The 27231-nt window shown below is 43.9% G+C and overlaps 1 long non-coding RNA gene and 1 pseudogene across 1 annotated transcript in view; both read left to right on the top strand.

Moving 5' to 3' along the window:
• The window catches only part of LOC126427330 (uncharacterized), a 335716-nt gene that overhangs the window by 95007 nt on the left and 213478 nt on the right, over positions 1-27231 (top strand). The window lies entirely within an intron of this gene.
• On the top strand, positions 1308-1425 carry LOC126427498 (5S ribosomal RNA; annotated as a pseudogene).

Below are 27231 nucleotides of genomic sequence, written 5' to 3'. Positions count from 1 at the left end.
CGATGGTTCACTGACAATTACGCTCTCATTTGCCGAGACGGTAGTTAGCATAACCTTCAGCTACGTCATTTCCTACGACGTAGCAAGGCGCCATTATCATTTGCTGTTTATCTTGTGATGCATGTACCGTCAGACCGATGTTTACCAATCATGGATTAAAGTTAAGTATTCCAGAAGCTACGTACTTTTTTTACTAGACTCAACTCCTTTAACTGTTCCAGACCTCACGCCAGCCTGCGTGAGCTTAAACGCGTGCCTTTCGGCTATCTCATAGTGGCTTGGCTGTCTTGCCAAGTCACAACAGAAACAAAAGAAAAATTCGGAGTAGGTATTAAAATCCATGGAGAAGAAATAGAATCTTTGAGGTTCGCCGATGACATTGTAATTCTGTCAGAGACAGCAAAGGACTTGAAAGAGCAGTTGAACGGAATGGATGGTGTCTTGAAGGGAGGATATAAGATGAACATCAACAAAAGCAAAACGATGATAATTGAATGTAGTCAAATTAAGTCGGGTGATGCTGAGGGAATTAGATTAGGAAAAGAGACACTTAAAGTAGTAAAGGAGTTTTGCTATTTGGGGAACAAAATAAGTGATGAAGTAGAGAGCATATAAGATGTAGACTGGCAATAGAAAGGAAAGCGTTTGTGAAGAAGAGAAATTTGTTAACATCGAGTATTGATTTAAGTGTCAGGGAGTCGTTTCTGAAAGTATTTGTATGGAGTGTAGCCATGTTTGGAAGTGAAACGTGGACGATAAACAGTTTAGACAAGATGAGAATAGAAGCTTTCGAAATGTGGTGCTACAGAAGAATACTGAAGATTAGATGGGTAGATCACATAACTAATGAGGAGGTGTTGAATAGGATTGGGGAGAAAAGAAGTTTGTCGCACAACTTGACTAGAAGAAGGGATCGGTTGGTAGGACATGTTCTGAGGCATCAAGGGATCACCAATTGGAGGGTAGCGTGGAGGATAGAAATCGTAGAGGGAGACCAAGAGATGAATACACTAAGCAGATTCAGAAGGATGTAGGCTGCAGTAGGTACATGGAGATGAAGAAGCTTGCACAGGATAGAGTAGCATGGAGAGCTGCATCAAACCAGTCTCAGGACTGAAGACCACAACAACAACAACCGGTTCGAAATGAAAACGTTTTCAACTCTTTCGTAATTCAAATGGCAGCCGGAAGGCACTTTCTGCCCGGCAAATACTGTACTTTCTTTCATCGCTTAGAAAATAAATGTTTCAGAGAACAAATCCAATGGAGAGATGTAGTCACTTCTTAGGAACGGTATACTGATGATAGCCAACGGCCTTGCCGCTGTTATAACACCGGTTCCCGTCAGATCACCGAAGTTAAGCGCCGTCGGCCTGGGCTAGCACTTGGATGGGTGACCATCCGGTCTGCCGAGCGTTGTTGGCAAGCGGGGTGCACTCAGCCCTTGTGAGGCAAACTGAGGAGCTACTCGACTGAGAAGTAGCGGCTCCGGTCTCGGAAACTGACATACGGCAGGGAGAGCGGTGTGTTGACCATGTGACCCTCCGTATGCGCATCCAGTGACGCCCCGTGAACAATGGACCTTGCCATTGGTAGGGAGGGTTGCGTGCCTCAGCATACCGTAGGTGCAACCACAACGGAGGGGTATCTGTTGAGAGGCCGGACAAACGTGTGGTTCCTGAAGAGTGGCAGCAGCCTTTGCAGTAGTTGCAGGGGCAACAGTCTGGATGATTGACTGATCTGGCCTTGTAACACTAACCAAAACGGCCTTGCTGTGCCGGTACTGCGAACGGCTGCAAGCGGGGAGAAACTACAGCCATAAATTTTCCCGAGGGCATGCAGCTTTACTGTATGGTTAAATGATGATGGCGTCCTCTTGGATAGAGTATTCCGGAGGTAAAATAGTCCGCCATTCGGATCTCCGGGCGGGATTCCGGAGGTAATATAGTCCCCCATTCGGATCTCCGGGCGGGGACTACTCAAGAGGACGTCGTCATCAGGAAAAGGACAACTGGCGTTCTACGGATCGGAGCGTGGAATGTCAGATCCCTTAATCGGCCAGGCAGGTTAGAAAATTTAAAAAGGGAAATGGATAGGTTAAAGTTAGATATAGTGGGAATTAGTGAAGTTCGGTGGCAGGAGGAACAAGACTTTTGGTCAGGTGAATACAGGGTTATAAATACAAAATCAAATAGGGGTAATGCAGGAGTAGGTTTACTAATGAATAAAAAAATGGGGGTTCGGGTAAGCTACTACAAACAGCATAGTGAACGCATTATTGTGGCCAAGACAGACATGAAGTCCATGTCTACTACATGGTCTGAGGATGACACGGCGGCCGGTCGGTACCGTTGGGCGTTTGTGGTCTGTTCGGGGAGAGTTTAGTTTTAGTTTAGTTATATTGATGATACCCTCATGCTATTTAAATGAAATAATGACGAAATTCTTAGTGTGAATTTGATGAGTGCTAGCATGTTTATCTAGTAAGTGGAGTGGTGACTGATTAATGTAACTACACTGAATATCGTAAGTATGTTAAGGGATAGCGATATGCACATGTACAGATGTAGGGTAGTATCGTGTACGCAAAGTATAAAAGGGCAGTGCATTGGCGGAGCTGTCATTTGTACCCAGCTGAGTCATGTGAAATGGTTACCGACGTGATTGTGGCAGCACGACCGGAACTAAGAAACTTTCAACGCGGAATGGTAGTTTTAGTTAGACGGATGGGACATTCCATTTCGGAAATCGTTAGCGAATTCAGTATTCCGAAATCCACGGTATCAAGAGTGTGTCGATAACAAATTTCCCGGGCCCATTCGGCCGAGCGGTTCTAAGCGCTTCAGTCTGGAAACGCGCGATCACTGCGGTCGCAGGTTCGAATCGTGCCTCGGGAATGGATGTCCCTAGGTTAGTTAGGTTTAAGTAGTTCCGAGTTCCAGGGGACTGATGACGTCAGATGTTAAGTCCCGTAGTGCTCAGAGCCATTTGAACCAATACCAAAATTTCAGGCATTAGGAGTAGCCGCGCGGTTTGAGGCGCCATGTCACGGATTGCACGACCTCTCCGGTCGGAGCTTTGAGTCCTCCCTCGGGCATGTGTGTGTGTGTGTGTGTGTGTGTGTGTGTGTGTGTGTCTGTTGTTCTTAGCATAAGTTAGGTGTAAGTCTAGGGACCGATGACCTCGGTACAGTGTGTTAACTGTAAGACGGCAGAGTTGTGAGGGGAGTGCGGGGAGAGGAGGAAGCAAGCATTGGCTGGCGTGGGGAGGGGAGTTGAGCCTATGAGGAGGGGGGGGGGGGGACAAGACACGCCTACCAGTTGCAGTGCTGGCACTACAAATTGCGCGTCATGCTTACACGAAAGCAGACGAAAGGCTTGGAGGTAAAACTCGCTTTAAATGTTGTTCGTAAACGAAACTGAAATCGTCATATATATATATATATATATAAATATATATATATATATATATATATATATATATATATATATGTCTGTCTACTATGCGCTCACAAACCATTTGGAAATGTACTGTAATATGAATGTGTTTCGAAATAATACAGTAACCAGTGGTGTTTCCATACAAAGCAATACGGTAGCAAGGAAAAATGAAATATAAGGTAGTTCGGACGAAATAGGGGGTTCCTTCAAAGTGATCGCTAACAAAATATCTGAAATGGAAACTCACCTTTTCTTGCCAGGCGTTTGTGGTGATACGCCAGGATGATTCTTGGAAAACTGTTTGAATCTTCCAATGCTGCGCGTGCTTTGTCCTGTGTATGTAGCAGCTCTCACTGAAGATTTGTAAATGGGGTGAAGCAATTTTTTCAGCCCCCTTTCCCTTTCGCAGCATTCAATCACACGCAATATAATTTTGCGAGCATCGCTACGTAATACTGGTTTCCTTCTAACTGTAGGCCTACCGGTAGGGGTTGCTGGCGACTCCCGAGATGGGCCAGCAACTGCCTCTTCACTCATTTTGATAATGTTTAGCACAACTGCACGATAAAAACACGCAGAACAGTACAGCGCACAACAATAACGAAGCCGACGACAATGGCTACCTTGTACAGCACAGTCAGCTACGTAATGTTGGCAGCAGTCGAAACTGCGTGCCTACCGAAGCCTCCCGACGTTTACCGACTTCTACCGATTCGGGACTAGGGAGGGGTCTGCCATCTAAAAGTTTACACACTGTAGTTTGGTCTCTTAGGAATTCACACACATTTGAACATTCAGGCGTTACCTCTCACCACAGGCAACACAATGGCGGACGGGCTTCACTTAACGACCGAGAGCAGCGGCGTTTGCGCACGGATGTCGGTGCTGACAGACAAGCAACACTGCGTGAAATAACAGCAGAAATCAATGTGGGACGTAGGACCAACGTATCCGCTAGGACAGTGCGCCGAAATATGGCGTTGTAGGGCTGTGGCAGCAGACGACCGACGCGAGTGCCTTTGCTAACTGCACGACATCGCCTCCAGTGCCTCTATAAGGCTGGTGACGATTTTGGTTGGACTCTAGGCGACTGGATAACCGTGGCCTGGTAAGATGACGCCCGATTTGAGTTGGTAAGAGCGGATGGTAAGGTTCGAGTGTGGCGGAGACCCCACGAAGCCATGACCCCAAGTTGTCAACAAGGCACCGCGCAAGCTGGTGGTCGCTCCATAACGCTGTGGAGTGTGTTTACATACGAGGGCAGTTCAATAAGTAATGCAACACATTTTTTTTCTGAAACAGGGGTTGTTTTATTCAGCATTGAAATACACCAGGTTACTCCCCAATCTTTTAGCTACACAACACTATTTTTCAACGTAATCTCCATTCAATGCTACGGCCTTACGCCACCTTGAAATGAGGGCCTGTATGCCTGCACGGTACCATTCCACTGGTCGATGTCGGAGCCAACGTCGTACTGCATCAATAACTTCTTCATCATCCGCGTAGTGCCTCCCACGGATTGCGTCCTTCATTGGGCCAAACATATGGAAATCCGACGGTGCGAGATTGGGGCTGTAGGGTGCATGAGGAAGAAGAGTCCACTGAAGTTTTGTGAGCTCCTCTCGGGTGCGAAGACTTGTGTGAGGTCTTGCGTTGTCATGAAGAAGGAGAAGTTCGTTCAGATTTTTGTGCCTACGAACACGCTGAAGTCGTTTCTTCAATTTCTGAAGAGTAGCACAATACACTTCAGAGTTGATCGTTTGACCACGGGGAAGGACATCGAACAGAATAACCCCTTCAGCGTCCCAGAAGACTGTAACCGTGACTTTACCGGCTGAGGGTATGGCTTTAAACTTTTTCTCGGTAGGGGAGTGGGTGTGGCGCCACTCCATTGATTGCCGTTTTGTTTCAGGTTCGAAGTGATGAACCCATGTTTCATCGCCTGTAACAATCTTTGACAAGAAATTGTCACCCTCAGCCACATGACGAGCAAGCAATTCCGCACAGATGGTTCTCCTTGGCTCTTTACGGTGTTCGGTTAGACAACGAGGGACCCAGCGGGAACAAACCTTTGAATATCCCAACTGGTGAACAATTGTGACAGCACTACCAACAGAGATGTCAAGTTGAGCACTGAGTTGTTTGATGGTGATCCGTCGATCATCTCGAACGAGTGTGTTCGCACGCTCCGCCATTGCAGGAGTCACAGCTGTGCACGGCCGGCCCGCACGCGGGAGATCAGACAGTCTTGCTTGACCTTGCGGCGATGATGACACACGCTTTGCCCAACGACTCACCGTGCTTTTGTCCACTGCCAGATCACCGTAGACATTCTGCAAGCGCCTATGAATATCTGAGATGCCCTGGTTTTCCGCCAAAAGAAACTCGATCACTGCCCGTTGTTTGCAACGCACATCCGCTACAGACGCCATTTTAACAGCTCCGTACAGCGCTGCCACCTGTCGGAAGTCAATGAAACTATACGAGACGAAGCGGGAATGTTTGAAAATATTCCACAAGAAATTTCCGGTTTTTTCAACCAAAATTGGCCGAGAAAAAAAATGTGTTGCATTACTTATTGAACTGCCCTCGCAGAATGGACTGTGTCCTGTGGTCCAAATGAACCGATCAATGACTATAAATGGTTATGTTCGGCTACTTGGTGACCATTTGCAGTCGTTCATGGACATCATGTACCCTGTAAGACGTCCGCTTCGCCGGCGATGGGCGAGGCATGACAGAATCTCTGACCAGAGAGTAGTTTATTGTTAGTTGTTGCTTGTCTAGTCTGCGCGAGTCGACAGTAGTAGTCAGTCTGCAGTAGCAGTCAGTCGGATACGGTAGTCTGCGGGAGTCTGCATGCGTCGGCCGTGTGCTCTGGTCGCGACTCTGGTCAGGACTCTGCAGGATGAGTATTGTTGTAGAAGGTAAAGAAGCAGCCTTGCACATAATTAATAATGTACAGGGTGATTCAAAAAGAATACCACAACTTTAGGAATTTAAAACTCTGCAACGACAAAAGGCAGAGCTAAGCACTATCTGTCGACGAATTAAGGGAGCTATAAAGTTTCATTTAGTTGTACATTTGTTCGCTCGAGGCGCTGTTGACTAGGCGTCAGCGTCAGTTGATGCTAAGATGGCGACCGCTCAACAGAAAGCTTTTTGTGTTATTGAGTACGGCAGAAGTGAATCGACGACAGTTGTTCAGCGTGCATTTCGAACGAAGTATGGTGTTAAACCTCCTGATAGGTGGTGTATTAAACGTTGGTATAAACAGTTTACAGAGAATGGGTGTTTGTGCAAAGGGAAAAGTTCCGGACGGCCGAGAACGGGTGATGAAAATGTAGCACGCATCCAGCAATGTTAGAGAATTGGCTGTTCCCTCAGCTCGAACAAGAAGCACAACAATTCATATTTCAGCAGGATGGAGCGCCACCACATTGGCACTTATCTGTCCGTAACTACCTGAACGTCAACTACCCGAGGCGATGGATCGGCCGCCAGGCAGCCCGTGACAGAGCACTTCATCACTGGCCTCCAAGAAGCCCTGATCTTACCCCCTGCGATTTTTTCTTATGGGGGTATGTTAAGGATATGGTGTTTCGGCCACCTCTCCCAGCCACCATTGATGATTTGAAACGAGAAATAACAGCAGCTATCCAAACTGTTACGCCTGATATGCTACAGAGAGTGTGAAACGAGTTGGAGTATTAGGTTGATATTGCTCGAGTGTCTGGAGGGGGCCATATTGAACATCTCTGAACTTGTTTTTGAGTGAAAAAAAAAAACCTTTTTAAATACTCTTTGTAATGATGTATAACAGAAGGTTATATTATGTTTCTTTCATTAAATACACATTTTTAAAGTTGTGGTATTCTTTTTGAATCACCCTGTATGTTAATTGTAATTTAATTTGTTCAAAAAAATGCCCCAATAATAATTTTTACAATATAAAGTAACTCTTTTGAAGAAAAAGCATTCATTTCAATTTAAAGAATTTTTCTAATGCATTATCATTATATATATGCCGGCATTGCACGAAGCTGTGTCGATAAGTAAGAGCAGAAATAGTTGCAGTTTTTATTGAGGTAAGAATTTTTGCTTTTGTTATTCAGAATACAGGGCCGAAGGTCAGCGCCGCTGTCCTTATAAAATTTACCAGATATTATTATTTCTGTTAGGAGGTTACATTTCGTTCATGGTTCATTATTTAATTAATATTATTGTGGGTTTATGGTCAATTTTCATTCATTAATTTTTGTGTGGGGAGTTTACGCTTGGCTCAATTTCGATTATCATTTAACAAAATTTCGTGTGGGGAGGTTACAACCCATACAACGACGACATGTCACCAGTCCACAGTTGCTCGCAATTGGTTTGAAGAACATTCTGGACAGTTTGAGCGAATGATTTGGCCACCCAGGTCGCCCGACATGACGCCCTTCGATCATTTATGGGAGTCATTATTGCACTATTAATAACCATACTTGCAGTCAGGAAATTCACACTAAGCATCTAATCCTACAACATCTTAAACTAGAAATAGTACTTCCATACCTTGTAGGTAAATATAACTTTGGCCAAAGATGAATTTTCCTGCCGGCCGCGGTGGCCGAGCGCTTCTAGGCGCTTTAGTCCGGAACCGCGCGACCGCTACGGTCGCAGGTTCGAATCCTGCCTCGGGTATGGATGTGTGTGATGTCCTTAGGTTAGTTAGGTTTAACTAGTTACAAGTTCTAGGGGACTGATTACCTCAGATGTTAAGTCCCATAGTGCTGAGAGCCATTTGAATCATTTTTGTAATTTTTCAGTGCAACAGGTGGATACTATGCTGTTTTTGTGCAAGATACAAGTAAAAACGTATTTAGAATTATACCGGGTGATCAAAAAGTCAGTATAAATTTGAAAACTTAATAAACCACGGAGTAATGTAGATAGAGAGGTAAAAATTGACACACATGCTTGGAATGACATGGGGTTTTATTAGAAGGAAACAAAATTGCTAGACGCGTGAAAGATCTCTTGCGCGCGTCGTTTGGTGATGATCGTGTGCTCAGCCGCCACTTTCCTCACGCTTGGCCTCCCAGGTCCCCAGACCTCAGTCCGTGCGATTATTGCCTTTGGGATTACCTGAAGTCGCAAGTGTATCGTGATCGACCGACATCTCTAGGGATGCTGAAAGACAACATCTGACGCCAATGCCTCACCGTAACTCCGGACGTGCTATACAGTGCTGTTCACAACATTATTCCTCGACTACAGCTATTGTTGAGGAATGATGGAGGTCATATTGAGCATTTCCTGAAAAGAACATCATCTTTGCTTTGTCTTACTTTGTTATGCTACTCTGATCAGATGAAGCGCCATCTGTCGGACATTTTTTGAACGTTTGTATTTTTGTGGTTCTAATAAAACCCCATGTCATTGTTTCTTTTTGTATTAATAAAACCCCATGTCATACCAAGCAGGTGTGTCAATTTTTACCTCTCTATCTACATTATTCCGTGGTTTAAGTTTAAATTTATACTGACTTTTTGATCACCCGGTATGTGCATCCGTACAGAAGGAGGTCATGGCCGGTATTGCCAGAACTATATGCTTATATGGATATGGTGTCTGTTCTTTCGGACATGGGTGTTACATGTACCTAACTACAGAAATTTGTGTTTTGCGGAAAATGGCCGTTAAAGTTTCTGCTTGTATTAGCATTCTTTTAGAAGTGTGCAGCACCATCAGCAGGTTTCTTTTCAATTTCTAAATCAGTCTTCTTCCTTTTCACATTCCTATGATGTACTCTTGTTGATTTTATCACCTCCATAAATGATTTATTTGCTTACACTACACGCTTTCTATCGCAAACAAAGCTTTGATGCTTAACTCCCATTTTCTGTAAAACATATTTCTGTCTTTGCACACTATCATTAAAACATGCAAGTGCGTGGTAAACACCGTTTAGCAAGTGCATTTCGTCTCACAAAAATGGTTTTTGGCGTTCTCTCCCATACACATTGGTTTAAAACAATGATCCAAATGGCCCTGAGCACTATGGGACTTCACTTCTGAGGTCATCAGTCCCCTAGAACTTAGAACTGCTTAAAACGAACTAAGGACATCACACACATCCATGCCCGAGGCAGGATTCGAACCTGCGACCGAAGCAGTTACGCGGTTCCGGACTGAAGTGCCTGGAACCGCTCAGCCACAGCGGCCGGCTCATTGGTTAAAACTTTCATTTGGGTTTCGGGTACCGCCATGAAGACATTTCTTCAATAAGTTTTCATTTACAAGGTCCCTGAATATAGGTTTGATGGCTTCCATTACAGCAATTGGTAGAGAATTCCTGCGATGATATTCTTTACCACCAGCAACCACACGATGATTCACTTCCTTTTGGGGACAAGCGGTGGATAGGGTTATCGTCTGTGGACATTTTCTGGAAGTAAAGTCCCAAACTGCTTGCTTCATATTTTTCAAGTCACCTGTGTTACTTCTTATTGGCAAGCCAAATGAAAATCGTTACAAAATTCACAACTCCACATTGCAAGCCTTTCAAAACATAGAACAAACAAAATCACCGATCAAAACAATGCACGTCAATAGCAGCAGAGAAAGTATCGAAATCACTAGTCCTTTGTTTCGCGTATGACAATCTCTGGCGCAAATATAAACATTCGAATTCTACGAAGCGAAATACTCTTCCGTAAGACAGAAGGATGCTGTGGAAAGGGGTGTGGTGCTGCGTCAGACCAAATAATGTGCCTTGTAATCTCTCAGATATATATGTTTTATAGATCAAACTATTCAGGGTGATGTACGCTACAAAATAGGCATATTTTTGAAAAACCGTATTTTTTTACATTTTTGACGTTCTACCCCTCTACCGTGGTTCAGGTCGAAAAAAATCGATTTTCAGTTTTCATCATATTTTGATGGATTAAGGTTTTATTTAAGTTCTCTGAAAAGGATTCTGCTGAAAATTTTTTTTTCGACCATTTAAAAAGCATTTTCCTACCACGTCTGTGTATGTGCCACGCCCACTTTTCTGTCACCCACTTTTCTGCATATATTTTAGATCTTTATATCCCCTACAGTGCACGTTAGGGATCTTGCAATGTTACTCATTTAAACACGTTACCTAGACAAATGAATTCCCAAAATTTCAATATTCTACATTAATTATTTTTTAGTCTTGCGATTTTTTTCCGTCAGTGTATGTTTCGACAATAGCTTGTTTGTATCTGGGTACTATGAGCCAGCGCTCGAAACCGGTAGCAGTAAATAAAATATAGAAAAAGCAACACTGGTGGAACTTAATTACGTTAGTACGCATTTCATAAAACTCTAGTTAAATGAAACTTCCAATTATTCGAAATGTTGAGCAGGTATCATACTTGCAACTATTGAGAGTCGACTGTACACATGGGTGACCTCCGGTGAGTCAGAAAATATTTGGCAAAGTCTACCTTGTGGAGTCCCTGGAGAGACGAAGATGGGACTGTGGGGTGACGTTACGCAGCTAGAAGTAGGAAAAGGGTAGCGTGGGCGGGCGAGGTGAGTGGGCGGGGGGGTGTCACGCAGCAGAACCACATGAGCCGTCACCTCACGCGCCCGTGGCGGTCGGTGTATCCCCGCAACAATAATGGTCTTCCCTTCTCGGAGGCGCGCCCTGACGCAACTCCGCACTTAACCTCACCGTAAAACATTGGCACGCCGCCGAGCTGGGGGAGTCGCCTTTGGTTTCGTTGGCGTGTGTCGGCGCCAAGAGAACGGCGCATCCTCACTGAAATCACCCAAGGTGTGCTACCTATCCACCCCGTTGATCCATACCCTTGAGTACCAGGTGTATGACATAAGTAATCAAAGTGATTTTTTATCTACAAAAGTTACTTCTTTCCAACCAATAATATTGCCCCGTTCAAAATACCGGGTTGTTGTAATTAAACTTTCCCTATTTAACACTTTATAACCATCTGGTGAGCAAGATGTATGAAACAGGCGAAATACCCTCAGACTTCAAGAAGAATATAATAATTCCAATCCCAAAGAAAGCAGGTGTTGACAGATGTGAAAATTACCGAACTATCAGATTAATAAGCCACAGCTGCAAAAAACTTACACGAATTCTTTCCAGAAGAATGGAAAAAGTAGAAGCCGATCTCGGGGAAGATCAGTTTGGATTCCGTAGAAATACTGGAACACGTGAGGCAATACTGACCTTACGACTTATCTTAGAAGAAAGATTAAGGAAAGGAAAACCTACGTTTCTAGCATTTGTAGACTTAGAGAAAGCTTTTGACAATGTTGACTGGAATACTCTCTTTCAAATTCTGAAGGTGGCAGGGGTAAAATACAGGGAGCGAAAGGCTATTTACAATTTGTACAGAAACCAGATGGCAGTTATAAGAGTCGAGGGGCATGAAAGGGAAGCAGTGGTTGGGAAAGGAGTGAGACAGGGTTGTAGTCTCTCCCCGATGTTATTCAATCTGTATATTGAGCAAGCAATAAAGGAAACAAAAGAAACATTAGGAGTAGGTATTAAAATTCATGGAGAAGAAGTAAAAACTTTGAGGTTCGCCGATGACATTGTAATTCTGTCAGAGACAGCAAAGGATATGGAAGAGCAGTTGAACGGAATGGACAGTGTCTTGAAAGGAGGATATAAGATGAACATCAACAAAAGCAAAACGAGGATAATGGAATGTAGTCGAATTAAGTCGGGTGGTGCTGAGGGGATTAGATTAGGAAATGAGACACTTAAAGTAGTAAAGGAGTTTCGCTATTTGGGGAGTAAAATAACTGATGGTGGTCGAAGTAGAGAGGATATAAAATGTAGACTGGCAATGGCAAGGAAAGCGTTTCTGAAGAAGAGAAATTTGTTAACATCGAGAATAGATTTAAGTGTCAGGAAGTCATTTCTGAAAGTATTTGTATGGAGTGTAGCCATGTATGGAAGTGAAACATGGACGATAAATAGTTTACACAAGAAGAGAATAGAAGCTTTCGAAATGTGGTGCTACAGAAGAATGCTGAAGATTAGATGGGTAGATCACATAACTAATGAGGAAGTATTGAATAGGATTGGGGAGAAGAGAAGTTTGTGGCACAACTTGACCAGAAGAAGGGATCGGTTGGTAGGACATGTTCTGAGGCATCAAGGGATCACCAATTTAGTATTGGTGGGCAGCGTGGAGGGTAAAAATCGTGGAGGGAGAGCAAGAGATGAATACACTAAGCAGATTGAGAAGGATGTAGGCTACAGTAGGTACTGGGAGATGAAGAAGCTTGCACAGGATAGAGTAGCATGGAGAGCTGCATCAAACCAGTCTCAGGAGTGAAGACCACAACAACAACAAGGCGGAAACTAATTTCTGTACGAGTACCAAACATGATAGCATTAATGTCCAGAGTATGGGGTGCATGATTTCCATGCGTCACAGCGCCACCGTCCAGTTCCAACTATGGCCACCAGGTGCAGTGATCATTCATCGTTATTCGTAGTCTCACACACCTGACCACTCGCAGTGTACTTGTTGACGTCTCAACATGAGCTCGGACAAAAGGAGCAGCTCGATGCGGAAAGCTTAACCCAAGAAGTTGCGCATTTGATGTTCTGTTCTGTCTGACACGGGCAAAAACCCCAGGAGTATCCTGAATTGTTCCTGCTGCTGCTGCTACAATCCAGGCAACCAGATCCTTTTCTGATGCAACAGGAGTTGGTTAACAAGGTTGCCCCCATTGTAATAGTGCCTGCCATTTAATGGCCTAGGTAGCAGATACGGCCCAATTAAACAGTCCCCAACAACACCGACCCACACATTAACGAAGAACCGCAGTTGACGAGCGCTAGTAACTGTGGCATGTGGGTTATCCTCACTCCAAACATGCGAATTGTGAATGTTGAAGACTCCATCACACCCGAGCGTTGCTTCATTGGTAAACAACACAGAGGATGAAAATGTAGGATGCATTTCACACTGTTCCAGGTACCACTGCGAAAACTGTGCTCTGCGTGGATAATCAACTGGTTCCAGGTTGTGGACACGCTGTAAGTGAAATGGACGTAACAACTGCTCTCGAAGGACTGTTCTTACATTCGTCTGATTCGTCCGCATGTGACGTGCAGTTGCACGAGTGCTGATTGAAGGATCCCGCTCCACATGCTGCAAGACAGCTTCCTCAAATTGCAGCGTTCTTACCGTGCGACGGCGTCCCTGTCCAGGGAATCTGCTAAATGACCCGGTCTCACACAGACGTCGGTACACAGCAGCAAAGGTCGTACGATGCGGGACACGGCGATTAGGATGTTGTTGTTGATAAACCCGCTGTCCAGCTCGTCCGTTGTGGTGCGCTACGTACTACGCACCAACCATATCAGTGTACTCACTCCAGGCGTATCGCTCCATTAGTAAACAGAGACAATGCACTACTACACTGGTGGACAGCAGTTGCCTACAACTGAAGAGCGTAATACGGCCTCTAACAACTGAAGATCGTAATACAGCCTCCACCGATTTAAATAATCAAAAATGTGCAAATGTGTGTGAAATCTTATGGGACTTAACTGCTAAGGTCATCAGTCCCTAAGCTTACACACTACTTAACCTAAATTATCCTAAGGACAAACACACCCACCCATGCCCGAGGGAGGACTCGAACCTCCGCCGGGACCGTTTAAATAACCCTTATAGGAAAAAATGACATTAGGGAAAAAAATATTTGTTAGCATGTCCCCTACAACTTACCAAAGTGTGTCGGTTTAAATACTTTCCACCCTGTATAGGCGTTGCCGACCGCAGCGCCGTATTCTGCCTGTTTACATATCTCTGCATTTGAGTACGCATGCCTATACCAGTTTCTTTGGCGCTTCACTGTATAAGAGTGTACATTACAGGTGTCCTGTCTCGGTATTCAAATGAAGGTTTTTGCCTGAAAGGGCTGTTCCTGTTTGAAATTTTTGAAAACGATGTTAAAAAATCCTGTCTTTATGTAGTTTGATATTATTTATTGTTTAATTTTGAAGCTGCTGTAATGTTTGATACCGTTTTTATCACCAGGCAGCTAGAGAACGCCCAGGGAGTCGAAATTAGCTAATGAGTAGATCTGAAGTAAAGTTGTAAATTTGAACAATAACCAGCCTGCATGAAAATGACTTCTCAGAAGAAATTCTCAGCGGCTATGAAGCAATACGCGCAAAGGAATGTATTTCCAGTCTTCCCCTATCTATTTTTTTATGCCATTTTGTGTGTAGCTATCTTCCGCAGCTGGTGGCTGAGCCTAGCTGATCGCTTATGATATTTTTTGAGCTGGCTGTTCTGTTGTTACCCAAATGAATTGTGAAATAGTCGCACCAAACGCCACGCAGTTATGATAGCTACAGGGTGTTTCACAATTTATGTAACACACTTCTGCAGGTGATAGAGCGGAGTTACAAGGGAAGGACACGACGTTGGGATTATGGGTTTATCTCAAACTTTGTTCACCTTTAGTAAAGCCTGCCCGGCTAGCCCCGCGGTCTAACGCGCTGCTTCCCGAGCGGGAAGGAGCACCTAGTCCCCGGCACAAATCCGCCCGGCGGATTAGTGTCGAGGTCCGGTGTGCAGGCCAGCCTGCGGATGGTTTTTAGGCGGTTTTCCGTCAGCCTCGGCGAATGCAGGCTGGTTCTCTTCATTCCGCCTCATTTCCACTGTGTCAGCGATTGCTCCGCAAAAACTGTCTCCACGTACGCGTACACCACCATTACTCTACCACTCAAACATTTCGGGCTACACTCGTCTGGTGTGAGACGTTTCCTGGGGGGGTCCACCGAGGGCCGAACCGCACAATAACCCTGGGTTCGGTGTGGGGCGGCGGTGGGGTGGGTGGACTGCTGTAGCCTGTCGTGGTTTGTTGGGCCACTGGGGGCTACGGCGGGACGAAGCCTCTCCGTCGTTTCTAGGTTCTCAGTTTCAATACACAATACACACCTTTAGTAGGCCATTCAAACAAAATAATGTGCAACTAGTATGGTGCCGTACTCTGGCAATTCCAAGAAAATCGCAAGAGAATTTTGATTTATCTGTTTTTAGGTGCCGGATGTTAGAATTCGTGGTGGTCAAGTGGTTAGTTTTTAATCTTTTTTTTTCATCACGCGTCATATTATTTGATTTATATCACATTTGAGAGATAATATAGTTTAAAAAAACACGTCTATTTGCATGAAGTTTTAGTGAATTTCATGTCGTTTCAAAAATGGTTCAAATGGCTCGAAGCACTTTGGGACTTAACTTCTGAGGTCATTAGTCCCCTAGACTTAGAACTACTTAAATATAACTAACCTAAGGACATCACACACACTCATGCACGAGACAGGATTCGAACCTCCGACCGTAGCGGTCTCGCGGTTCCAGACTGTAGCGCCTAGAACCGCTCGGTCACCCCGGCCGGCCATGTCGTTGCACTACTTACTACTTTTAATTTAACTTAATTATTAGAACAAACACATTTAGAGCTATCGAGAAGTAAACGAAGAAACGCGTAGAGTTTTCCCGAAAATGTATGCCTGTCGTGATTTGCGAAATCCCTTATTCAGGCTGACACAGAATAAGGGAAATGTTAGAAATGAGTAGTGGCAGCCATGGGCAGGTGGCAGCACTGCGGGTTCGTGACAGTTGGCGAGTAAACAGTCCGCCATTTCAGTAATCGTGGATCAGTGAAAAGTTTAACAGAATGCGTTAGCCATAAAAATGTTTTATAAAAACAATGATAGTTTGATAGCAGCGCAGAGGGAGTTTCGACGTTTTTGTAATTTAGCACATCATGATGCCATCCCGTCGAAACACGAGGTAAAATGTTGCATAAGTAACTTTGAAGAGACTGGGTGTGCCCTCAAGAAGAAAGCGACAGGACGATCAAGAAGTGTGCGTCCTCCATCAAACATTGATATTGTATACGAGTCTGTCTTATGGAGCCCGCAGCGTTCGATTCGTACGCAAGCAGCAGTGGTCGGAGTGTTCGCACAATTTTTCATTTCGATTTAAAATTTCATCCGTACAAACTACAGATGGTGCAGCAATTGATGCACAACGATTACCGGTTACGATTAGGATTCTGTCAACAAATGATAACAAAACTAAACAATGACGATGAATTTGTAAACAAGTTGTGGGTGTCAGATGAGGCACATTTTCATCTCACTGGTTATGTGGATAAACATATCTACCGTTACTGGACAAACACAAATCCTGATGACATTCATGAGCGCCCTCTACACGCTAGTAAAGTGACAGTATGGTGTGGTGTTTCGTCACATAGGATTATCAGACCGTATTTTTTCGCAAATGAACAAGGAAACACAATAACTGTCAATGCCGATCGTTACGTAGAGATGTTACGAACTTTCGTTTCACCTGCACTGAACAACTTTCCAAACGTTCAAGAAGGCTGGTTTCAACAGGACGGAGCGACATAACACACTGCCCGTCAATCAATGGCATATGTGCGAGAATTGTTTGGCAACCGTGTGATATCACGATTCGGTAACGTTCCCTGGCGCCCTAGATCGCCAGATTTATCCTTTTTTTTGTAGGGTAACATCGAAAGCAAAGTCTACACGACTCGACTAACAACCTTTGATGAGTTAAAACAGAGAAGTCGGGATGCAATTCACAGTATCCCAGCTGTAATGTTGCAGCGATCAATAAGGAATCTCAAATGCAGAATTCACGAATGTAACTGTACAGGAAGATGGCATCTAAAGGATGTAATTTTTTAAAAAATGATAAATGACATCAATGATTCGTAAATGGCGAAGTTGTAATGTTTCAGTTACTATGAATGCAATTCTTTCCTTCATCAATTCTAGTTTTATTGGATTGTGGAAATCTTCCCGTTTAAGTGTGTCTCCCTGTACATGCAATCTTGTAAGGTACCCGGAACTACATTCCTGGAAATGGAAAAAAGAACACATTGACACCGGTGTGTCAGACCCACCATACTTGCTCCGGACACTGCGAGAGGGCTGTACAAGCAATGATCACACGCACGGCACAGCGGACACACCAGGAACCGCGGTGTTGGCCGTCGAATGGCGCTAGCTGCGCAGCATTTGTGCACCGCCGCCGTCAGTGTCAGCCAGTTTGCCGTGGCATACGGAGCTCCATCGCAGTCTTTAACACTGGTAGCATGCCGCGACAGCGTGGACGTGAACCGTATGTGCAGTTGACGGACTTTGAGCGAGGGCGTATAGTGGGCATGCGGGAGGCCGGGTGGACGTACCGTCGAATTGCTCAACACGTGGGGCGTGAGGTCTCCACAGTACATCGATGTTGTCGCCAGTGGTCGGCGGAAGGTGCACGTGCCCGTCGACCTGGGACCGGACCGCAGCGACGCACGGATGCACGCCAAGACCGTAGGATCCTACGCAGTGCCGTAGGGGACCGCACCGCCACTTCCCAGCAAATTAGGGACACTGTTGCTCCTGGGGTATCGGCGAGGACCATTCGCAACCGTCTCCATGAAGCTGGGCTACGGTCCCGCACACCGTTAGGCCGTCTTCCGCTCACGCCCCAACATCGTGCAGCCCGCCTCCAGTGGTGTCGCGACAGGCGTGAATGGAGGGACGAATGGAGACGTGTCGTCTTCAGCGATGAGAGTCGCTTCTGCCTTGGTGCCAATGATGGTCGTATGCGTGTTTGGCGCCGTGCAGGTGAGCGCCACAATCAGGACTGCATACGACCGAGGCACACAGGGCCAACACCCGGCATCATGGTGTGGGGAGCGATCTCCTACACTGGCCGTACACCACTGGTGATCGTCGAGGGGACACTGAACAGTGCACGGTACATCCAAACCGTCATCGAACCCATCGTTCTACCATTCCTAGACCGGCAAGGGAACTTGCTGTTCCAACAGGACAATGCACGTCCGCATGTATCTCGTGCCACCCAACGTGCTCTAGAAGGTGTAAGTCAACTACCCTGGCCAGCAAGATCTCCGGATCTGTCCCCCATTGAGCATGTTTGGGACTGGATGAAGCGTCGTCTCACGCGGTCTGCACGTCCAGCACGAACGCTGGTCCAACTGAGGCGCCAGGTGGAAATGGCATGGCAAGCCGTTCCACAGGACTACATCTAGCATCTCTACGATTGTCTACATGGGAGAATAGCAGCCTGCATTGCTGCGAAAGGTGGATATGCACTGTACTAGTGCCGACATTGTGCATGCTCTATTGCCTGTGTCTATGTGCCTGTGGTTCTGTCAGTGTGATCATGTGATGTATCTGACCCCAGGAATGTGTCAATAAAGTTTCCCCTTCCTGGGACAATGAATTCACGGTGTTCTTATTTCAATTTCCAGGAGTGTATTCAATACCTCCTCATTAGTTATGTGATCTGCCCATCTTATCTTCAGCATTCTTCTGTAGCATCACATTTCGAAAGCTTCTATTCTCATCTTGTCCAAACTATTTATCGTCCATGTTTCACTTCCATACATGGCTACACTCCATACAAATACTTTCAGAAACGACTTCCTGACACTTAAATCTATACCCAATGTTAACAAATTTCTCTTCTTCAGAAAGACTTTCCTTGCCATTGCCAGTCTACATTTTATATCCTCTGTACTTCGACCATCATCAGTTATTTTGCTCCCCAAACAGCAGAAGTCCTTTACTACTTTAAGAGTCTCATTTCATAACCTAATTCCCTCAGCAACACCCGACTTAATTCGACTACACTCCATTGTGCTCGTTTTGCTTTTGTTGATCTTCATCTTATATCCTCCTTTCAAGACACTCTCCATTCTGTTCAACTGCTCTTCCAAGACGTTTGCTGTCTCTGATAGAATTACAATGTCATCGGTGAACCTCAAAGTTTTAATTTCTTCTCCATGGATTTTAATACCTACTCCGAATTTTTCTTTTATTTCCTTTACTGCTTCCTCCGTATACAGATTGAATAACATCGGGGAGAGGCTACAACCCTGTCTTACTCCCTTCCCAACCACTGCTTCCCTTTCATTCCCCTCGACTCTTATATCTGCCATCTGGTTTCTGTACAAACTGTAAATAGCCTTTCGCTCTCTGTATTTTACCCCTGCCACCTTTAGAATTTGAAAGAGAGTATTCCAGTCAACATTGTCAAAAGCTCTCTCTACAAATGCTAGAAATGTAGGTTTGCCTTTCCTTAATCTGTTATCTAAGATAAGTCGTAGGGTCAGTATTGCCTCACGTGTTCCAGCATTTCTGCAGAATCCAAACTGATCTTCGCCGAGGTCGGCTTCTACCAGTTTTTCCATTCGTCTCTAAAGAATTCGCGTTAGTATTTTGTAGCTCTGACTTATTAAACTGACAGTTCGGTAATTTTCACATCTGTCAGTACCTGCTATCTTTGGGATTGGAATTATTATATTCTTCTTGAAATCTGAGCGTATTTCGCCTGTCTCATACATTTTGCTCATCAGATGGTAGAATTTTGTCAGGGCTGGCTCTCCCGAGGCTGTCAATAGTTCTAATGGAATGTTGTCTACTCACGGGGCCTTGTTTCGACTTCGGTCTTTCAGTGCTCTGTCAAACTCTTCACGCAGTATCGTATCTCCCGTTTTATCTTCATCTAGATCCTCTTCCATTTCCATAATATTGCCCTCAAGAACATCACCCTTGTATAGACCCTCTATGTACTCCTTCCCCCTTTCTGCTTTCCCTTCTTTGCTTAGAACTGGGTTTCCATCTGAGCTCTTGATATTCATACAAGTGGCTCTCTTTTCTCCAAACGTCTCTTTAATTTTGGTGATAATACTCAGTAAATGTCTGAAGATGGCCTTGTAAGCCGAAAACCGGTTAACAATAAAAGTAATACTGTAGAACAAAAGCAAACTGGTGCTTTTCATTTATTATAATGTTGTTCTACCAAGAACCGACGGAAGATGCTGTTAATCTGATATTAAATGTGTTTTATGTCGGAAACCACACGGAATAGGGTATATGTCCATACTACTAATACCCCTCAAAATATCTAATCTTCTTCCTCACTCATCCTATAGATCTGCTTTCCTTTCAGCTGGTACTGGTCTGCAGTCCCCTGTTCTCTCAGTTGATCAATTAATTTAATCACCAATCGAAATCCTCGCAGTAGTGAAGCGGACCTCGACGCCGCCAAGATTCAGAAGGGCAGCAAATGTCGCGTGAGGTCCTTTGAAGCTGGTGGCAGCGAAAACGGTCACAGGCAGAACTCATTTATTTCTACATCTACATCTACATGACTACTCTGCAATTCACATTTAAGTGCTTGGCAGAGGGTTCATCGAACCACAATCATACTATCTCTCTACCATTCCACTCCCGAACAGCGCGCGAGAAAAACGAACACCTAAACCTTTCTGTTCCAGCTCTGATTTCTCTTTTTTGTTTTGATGATCATTCCTACCTATGTAGGTTGGGCTCAACAAAATATTTTCGCATTCGGAAGAGAAAGTTGGTGACTGAAATTTTGTAAATAGTTCTCGCCGCGACGAAAAACGTCTTTGCTTTAATGACTTCCATCCCAACTCGCGTATCATATCTGCCACACTCTCTCCCCTATTACGTGATAATACAAAACGAGCTGCCCTTTTTTGCACCCTTTCGATGTCCTCCGTCAATCCCACCCGGTAAGGATCCCACACCGCGCAGCAATATTCTAACAGAGGACGAACGAGTGTAGTGTAAGCTGTCTGTTTAGTGGACTTGTTGCATCTTCTAAGTGTCCTGCGAATGAAACGCAACCTTTGGCTCGCCTTCCCCACAATATTATCTATGTGGTCTTTCCAACTGAAGTTATTCGTAATTTTTACACCCAGGTACTCAGTTGAATTGACAGCCTTGAGAATTGTACTATATATCGAGTAATCGAATTCCAACGGATTTCTTTTGGAACTCATGTGGATCACCTCACACTTATCGTTATTTAGCGTCAACTGCCACCTGCCACAGCATACAGCAATCTTTTCTAAATCGCTTGGCAACTGATACTCGTCTTCGGATGACCTTACTAGACGGTAAATTACAGCATCATGTGCGAACAACCTAAGAGAACTGCTCAGATTGTCACCCAGGTCATTTATATAGACCAGGAACAGCAGAGGTCCCAGGACGCTTCCCTGGGGAACACCTGATGTCACTTCAGTTTTACTCGACTATTTGCCGTCTATTACTACGAACTGCGACCTTCCGACAGGAAATCACGAATCCAGTCGTTTCAATTCCTCCGAACCAGAAACCGGCTACAGGCCTTTCTTTCGAGGCTCCTACAGCAGCGAGAGCGGTCACCTTGTCCCCTGGCTCCCAGCTGGTTTGTCGCCCTAGCCGCGTATAGACAGGTGTGATTAGTATCATTTTCACGTTAAACGTTTCGCCACTCTCCAGCTTAAACAAGCAGACTCTCTTAGCTGGAGTGCCGCATCAGCGTGACTCGCCGGTTCCGGATAACAACGCCAACTTTCGCACGAGACAGCAGTCGGTTCCAACACAGACAAACACTGTAATTTCTCCGAAAGCGGTAATCACATTTTGACGAAAGACACCGCGTTGAATTTGCCCCTTTTAGAGCAACGGTACTGTTTGCTGTATATTTTTACTTATAATAATTATTATTACAAGCAGTTTCAATGATCTTGTCTTTAGGCAATTGTCATGTTGAGAAAAATTGTACTTCACGTCTTTACAAAGCTGTGTCGGCTGTTCTCGCCTCCCGACTTCATGCAGAGTAAATCTGTGGAGCAGTGGATGAAACGTCGTCAAGACGTGAACTAATATTTCTCTTGGAACGGTGGTCTGATCATTTAATATTAAAAGACTACGACCAAGGTGTGGACGGGGCCAAGGGATTGACATATCAGACGCGATTTAACACATACATAATTTATTCATAACATACGATACATAACACCAACTACGTAAATCCTGCTTCGATGCTTACAATTGCCCAAAATGGGAGGGCCACCCCTTTCGAATTGGAAAGGCTTTAATTTAAGAAACTAAAACGCCTATTATTATTATTATTATTATCATCGTTAATTCCCCATTAAGGAGAGCGTTAAAACACAATCAATATTCACAATGACAATATGGTACATAAATTGGTACATTTCAAATTCATGGCACTTTTTTCTGTCTCTTTCTTTTCTCTTCCCAAAAATCTTTCATAAATTCACTGTGTTTCTTCTTCTTCTCTTCTGTCCACTTCTTTCCTGGTTTCTTCTCTTTTGGTGTATCTTCGAATTTCTGTTTGTTGATTTTTTCTCTGTATTTTCCTCTGTTTGATATTTCTTCTGTGGAGATGTTTAGATTTTTGAGGTCTTCCGTGGTTTCCTTTACCCAGTTAGTTTTCATCTTATTCGTCACCACTATGTTAAAAATCTTGGTCAGCCTATTTTCATTCATCCTATGAATGTGCCCATAGAATTTTGCCCTTCTTTTTCTGATATTGTCTGTAATTGTCTCTGCCTGTTTGTACAATTCGTTTGTTGGTCTCTTTATCCAGATCCCCTGTCTCTGAACTGGCCCATAGATCTTTCTCAGAATTTTCCTCTCTTGCTTTTCCATTTCCTTGATTTTAGTTCTTCCTCTGATTACTGTTGTTTCTGAGACATACAAGGCCTCCGGTAAGACTACTGTTTTGTAATGTCTTAATTTGGCATTGACAGAAATATTTCTTTTTTGTAATGGTTCCATGTAAGTCTGTATGCTTTTTGTAGTTTTGTAACCCTTTCTTCATTGGCTATTGAATTCAGTCCTGTTTTCTGTATAATCTCTCCCAGGTATTTGAAACTCTCTACTTGTGTTATCTTTCCGTACTTTGTTATCAATGGGCTTCTGTCTGCAGATTTTGTGTCCACGGACTGGGTTTTTTCATATGATATTTGCAGTCCTGTTCTGGCTGCGATTTCATGCAATATCTCTAGGGCTTCTCTGGCTTCTATTCTGTCATTTGTAATGATGGCTATATCGTCGGCAAAGGCCAGACATTTTATGTTGACGGTTCTATTTTTCTCTCTCCCCATCTTTACCCCATTAACTCCTTTGCCCCACGTCCTGATTATTTTCTCTAAAACAGCGTTAAATAAAATGGGTGACGGCCTGTCTCACTCCTGTCTTGATTTCGAAAGATTCTGAGATCTCGCCCATGAACTTCACTTTTGACTTTGTATTTGTTAATGTTTCCTGAATTAGTTTTCTGGTCTTATTGTCTACCTTCATTTCTTCTAGTGTATTAAAAAGTGTTTCTCTCTCTATGGAATCGTAAGCCTTCTTGAAATCAACAAATGTTACTGCGGTGTTTCTGGACTTTCTCGTTGTTAATAGTGTTCTCAGACACCAGATCTGCTCACTGCATGATCTTCCCTTCCTGAACCCTCCTTGGTATTCTCCGATCTGTGGATCTATCTGAGGTTCTAGGCGATTTAACAGAGCTTTTGACATAATTTTGTATGTCACCGGCAGTAACGAAATTCCTCTATAGTTATTAGGATCTGTTTTGTCTCTTTTCTTATGGAGGGGGTGTATTAGGGCTGACTTCCATTCTTCTGGTATCTTTTCTGTTTCCCAGATGTTTTTGATTATACTATGAGTTTTGGGTGTAATGTTTTCATGGTCTAATTTCCAGATTTCTGCAATCAGTCCATCTTCTCCTGGTGCTCTATTATTTTTCAAGGATTTTATTATTTTCACGATTTCTTCATATGTTGGGGGTTCGGAGTCCCGGTTGGGTTCTGGTTTTGTAAACTGTAATCTCTGTTTTGGTTTATCACAGTTAAGTAGCGTGTCAAAGTATCTGGCTAATATTTCACAGTTTTTCTTCGGATTTGTCTCCAGTGTTCCATCTTGTCTTTTGAAGCATAAGCTTGGTGGCTGATATCCTGTCATATTTTCTCGGAATACTCTGTAAAAATTTCGTGTGTTGTTTCTGGTGAAGTCTTCTTCTATCTCCTTCAACCTGCTGTTTTCGTAACCTCTTTTTTCTCTTCGGATTATTTTTGAAGTGTTTTTCTGGATCCTGTTGAATCCTTCCAATTTTTCTTGTGTTATATGGCTGTTAAATTTTTTCCAGGCTTGTATTCTGTCTTATATGGCCCTGTCGCATGTCATGTTCCACCATCGGTGTTTCCTTTTTCTCGGTGGCTGCCCCAATTTTATCAGTTCTTTTATTTTTTCTGACAGTTCTGTCCAGTTGTTGCTGTTGATTTTCGTAATTTCTTCTATTATTTCTTTCTTGTTTATTTGTAGGTACTCTGGATCTGTTCTGAAAGATCTGTTGGTTCTCTTGATTTGTCTATTGGGTATAAATTTTACTTTAATTTGGAGAAGTTGATGATCAGATTCGAAAACTCCTTTCCTTGTTCTTACGTTCATTATTTCTCTGGTGTTTTTTGTAGATATTGCTACGTGGTCTATCTGAAATTCTCCTAGAGCATGGTTGGGGGATTTCCAAGTTACAAGTTTTCTGTGTGGTTTCTGGAATTGCGTTGACATGATTTTCAGATCAACATTTCTGCAGAAGTTTATCAAGTTCTCTCCATTTTTGTTTGTTCTCATGTGGGCGGTGTGTTTCCCTGTCGTGTCTCGTAATTTTCTTTCCTTGCCTAACTGGGCATTGAAGTCTCCTAGTAACACTTTTATGTGATTCTTGGGGATTTTGCTGGTAGTTTCTTCCAGATCTTCCCAGAATTCCTCAAATCATCTCTGGGTTCTTCTTGTTATAATTGTTTGTGGGGGCATGTCAATTGATTAATGTATAGGCTTTGTTTCCAGTTCTTATCGTGAGTGTCGACATTTTTTTCTGATTTTGAGGTGAAATCTATTACGGAGTCCAGTATCGATTTATGTACTACAAAACCAGTTCCGAAGAGTTTGAGATTTCTTCCTGGGATGGTTATGGCTGGTTTCCCCTTATATATTCTGTAATTTTCAGAATCAAAGTGGTTCTCATCTGCAAATCGTGTTTCCTGTATTGCCATAACTTTTATGTTGTATTTATCCATGGCGTTTGTTAATTGTTTCAGTTTACCTGGCCTCAGTAGTGTGTTGGTGTTGAGTGTTCCCATGTAAGATACTTTCTTCGTCTTGAGGGTTTTTGAGAGGCTCCGATTCTTCTCTTCATGACATGCCTGATCCCCTGGAATCCGAAGATCAGGTCTATTACCCAGTCTTACTGACTGGGGCCCAGGGTAGTGGATTCTTTCCCGTTGTTCTGTCATGATTATTGGTTTGTGTTGAGGTATTGGTGGTGAAATCACGAAGGATCTCACATAATTTCGACTGGAGTTTTGAGTTCCAGAAGATTAACTTACAGCCGAGCTCACACAGCCAACAGATGCTGACCAGAGTACCGGTAGCTGCCACGCAGACGTGTCTGGGTTTTGGGGCTTCGCATGTAACCCTATGCAGGGGCCCTCGCAGGGTGCTACCATCCGGAGCCAGATGGAGCCAGGTTTTTCTTTACGAGGTGTTACTCCTCCCCCTCCTCCTTCCTCATCATTTGCGAGATAACACAACACATAAGTAAGCACTAAGTGAACGCACTCTTAAATCATTAATTATTAATCACAAAGCGTGGGTTTACCACATTTAAATTCTCATTGCAATATAAAACATAAATAGATGAATTCACAACACAGCATCGCTTCAATATTTCTACCTGGACAACCTATGGTCCTAAAACTTTCGTATTACATTCCAGCCAATCACATTAATAACTTATAAGTACTGTTGGTAAAATGCAAACGTTTGCACTATAATCAATTTTAATAATCCACAATCACTCAAATGGCTCTGAGCACTATGGGACTTAACATCTATGGTCATCAGTCCCCTAGAACTTAGAACTACTTAAACCTAACTAACCTAAGAACAACACACAACACCCAGTCATCACGAGGCAGAGAAAATCCCTGACCCCGCCGGGAATCGAACCCGGGAACCTACAATCACTCGAAAAACAACATCAGAAGTTCGATACGGAGCATGTAAGCCTGTTTATACAATCTTTCGGACCAAAATAGGCACGAGGACCACCATAACAGAAGTGCGCTAGTTCCTTTTAGGATAGGTGCTCCCATTAGCTTACTCACTGAGCAGTTATTTACTTATGCGACAGGTAAGATAGTTAATGCAAATAGAAGGTATTTCTAAAGTTTTTTCTTCCTCCCTTTTAACAAGGGGGCTTTAGTATGGTGGAAATTACACTTTGAGTAGACGCAATAGCAATCTAGTGGGCACGCCTTCACAAGGATGCCATGCCACTACACACGTACTAAACTAGCCGCGTATCCGCTGTTCAAGCCAAACATTAACAACACAGTTCCATATTCCTGACACCCAAATAGTCGGGATCAAAACAAAACCAAAAATCCCATGAGCGCAAGATCCAGCATAGTTCAGAACAGATCTTACAGGGCTATTACAAATAATTGAAGCGATTTTATAAATTCACTGTAGCTCCATTCATTGACATATGGTCACGACACACTACAGATACGTAGAAAAACTCATAAAGTTTTGTTCGGCTGAAGCCGCACTTCAAGTTTCTGCCGCCAGAGCGCTCGAGAGCGCAGTGAGACAAAATGGCGACAGGAGCCGAGAAAGTGTATGTCGTGCTTGAAATGCACTCACATCAGTCAGTCATAACAGTGCAACGACACTTCAGGACGAAGTTCAACAAAGATCCACCAACTGCTAACTCCATTCGGCGACGGTATGCGCAGTTTAAAGCTTCTGGATGCCTCTGTAAGGGGAAATCAACGGGTCGACCTACAGCGAGCGAAGAAACGGTTGAAC

The sequence above is a fragment of the Schistocerca serialis genome, chromosome 11 (genome assembly GCF_023864345.2).
Source record: "Schistocerca serialis cubense isolate TAMUIC-IGC-003099 chromosome 11, iqSchSeri2.2, whole genome shotgun sequence".
Lineage (NCBI taxonomy): Eukaryota > Metazoa > Arthropoda > Insecta > Orthoptera > Acrididae > Schistocerca > Schistocerca serialis.
Note: the sequence above shows the minus strand (reverse complement) of the source record. Positions and strands in the feature narration are given on the sequence as shown.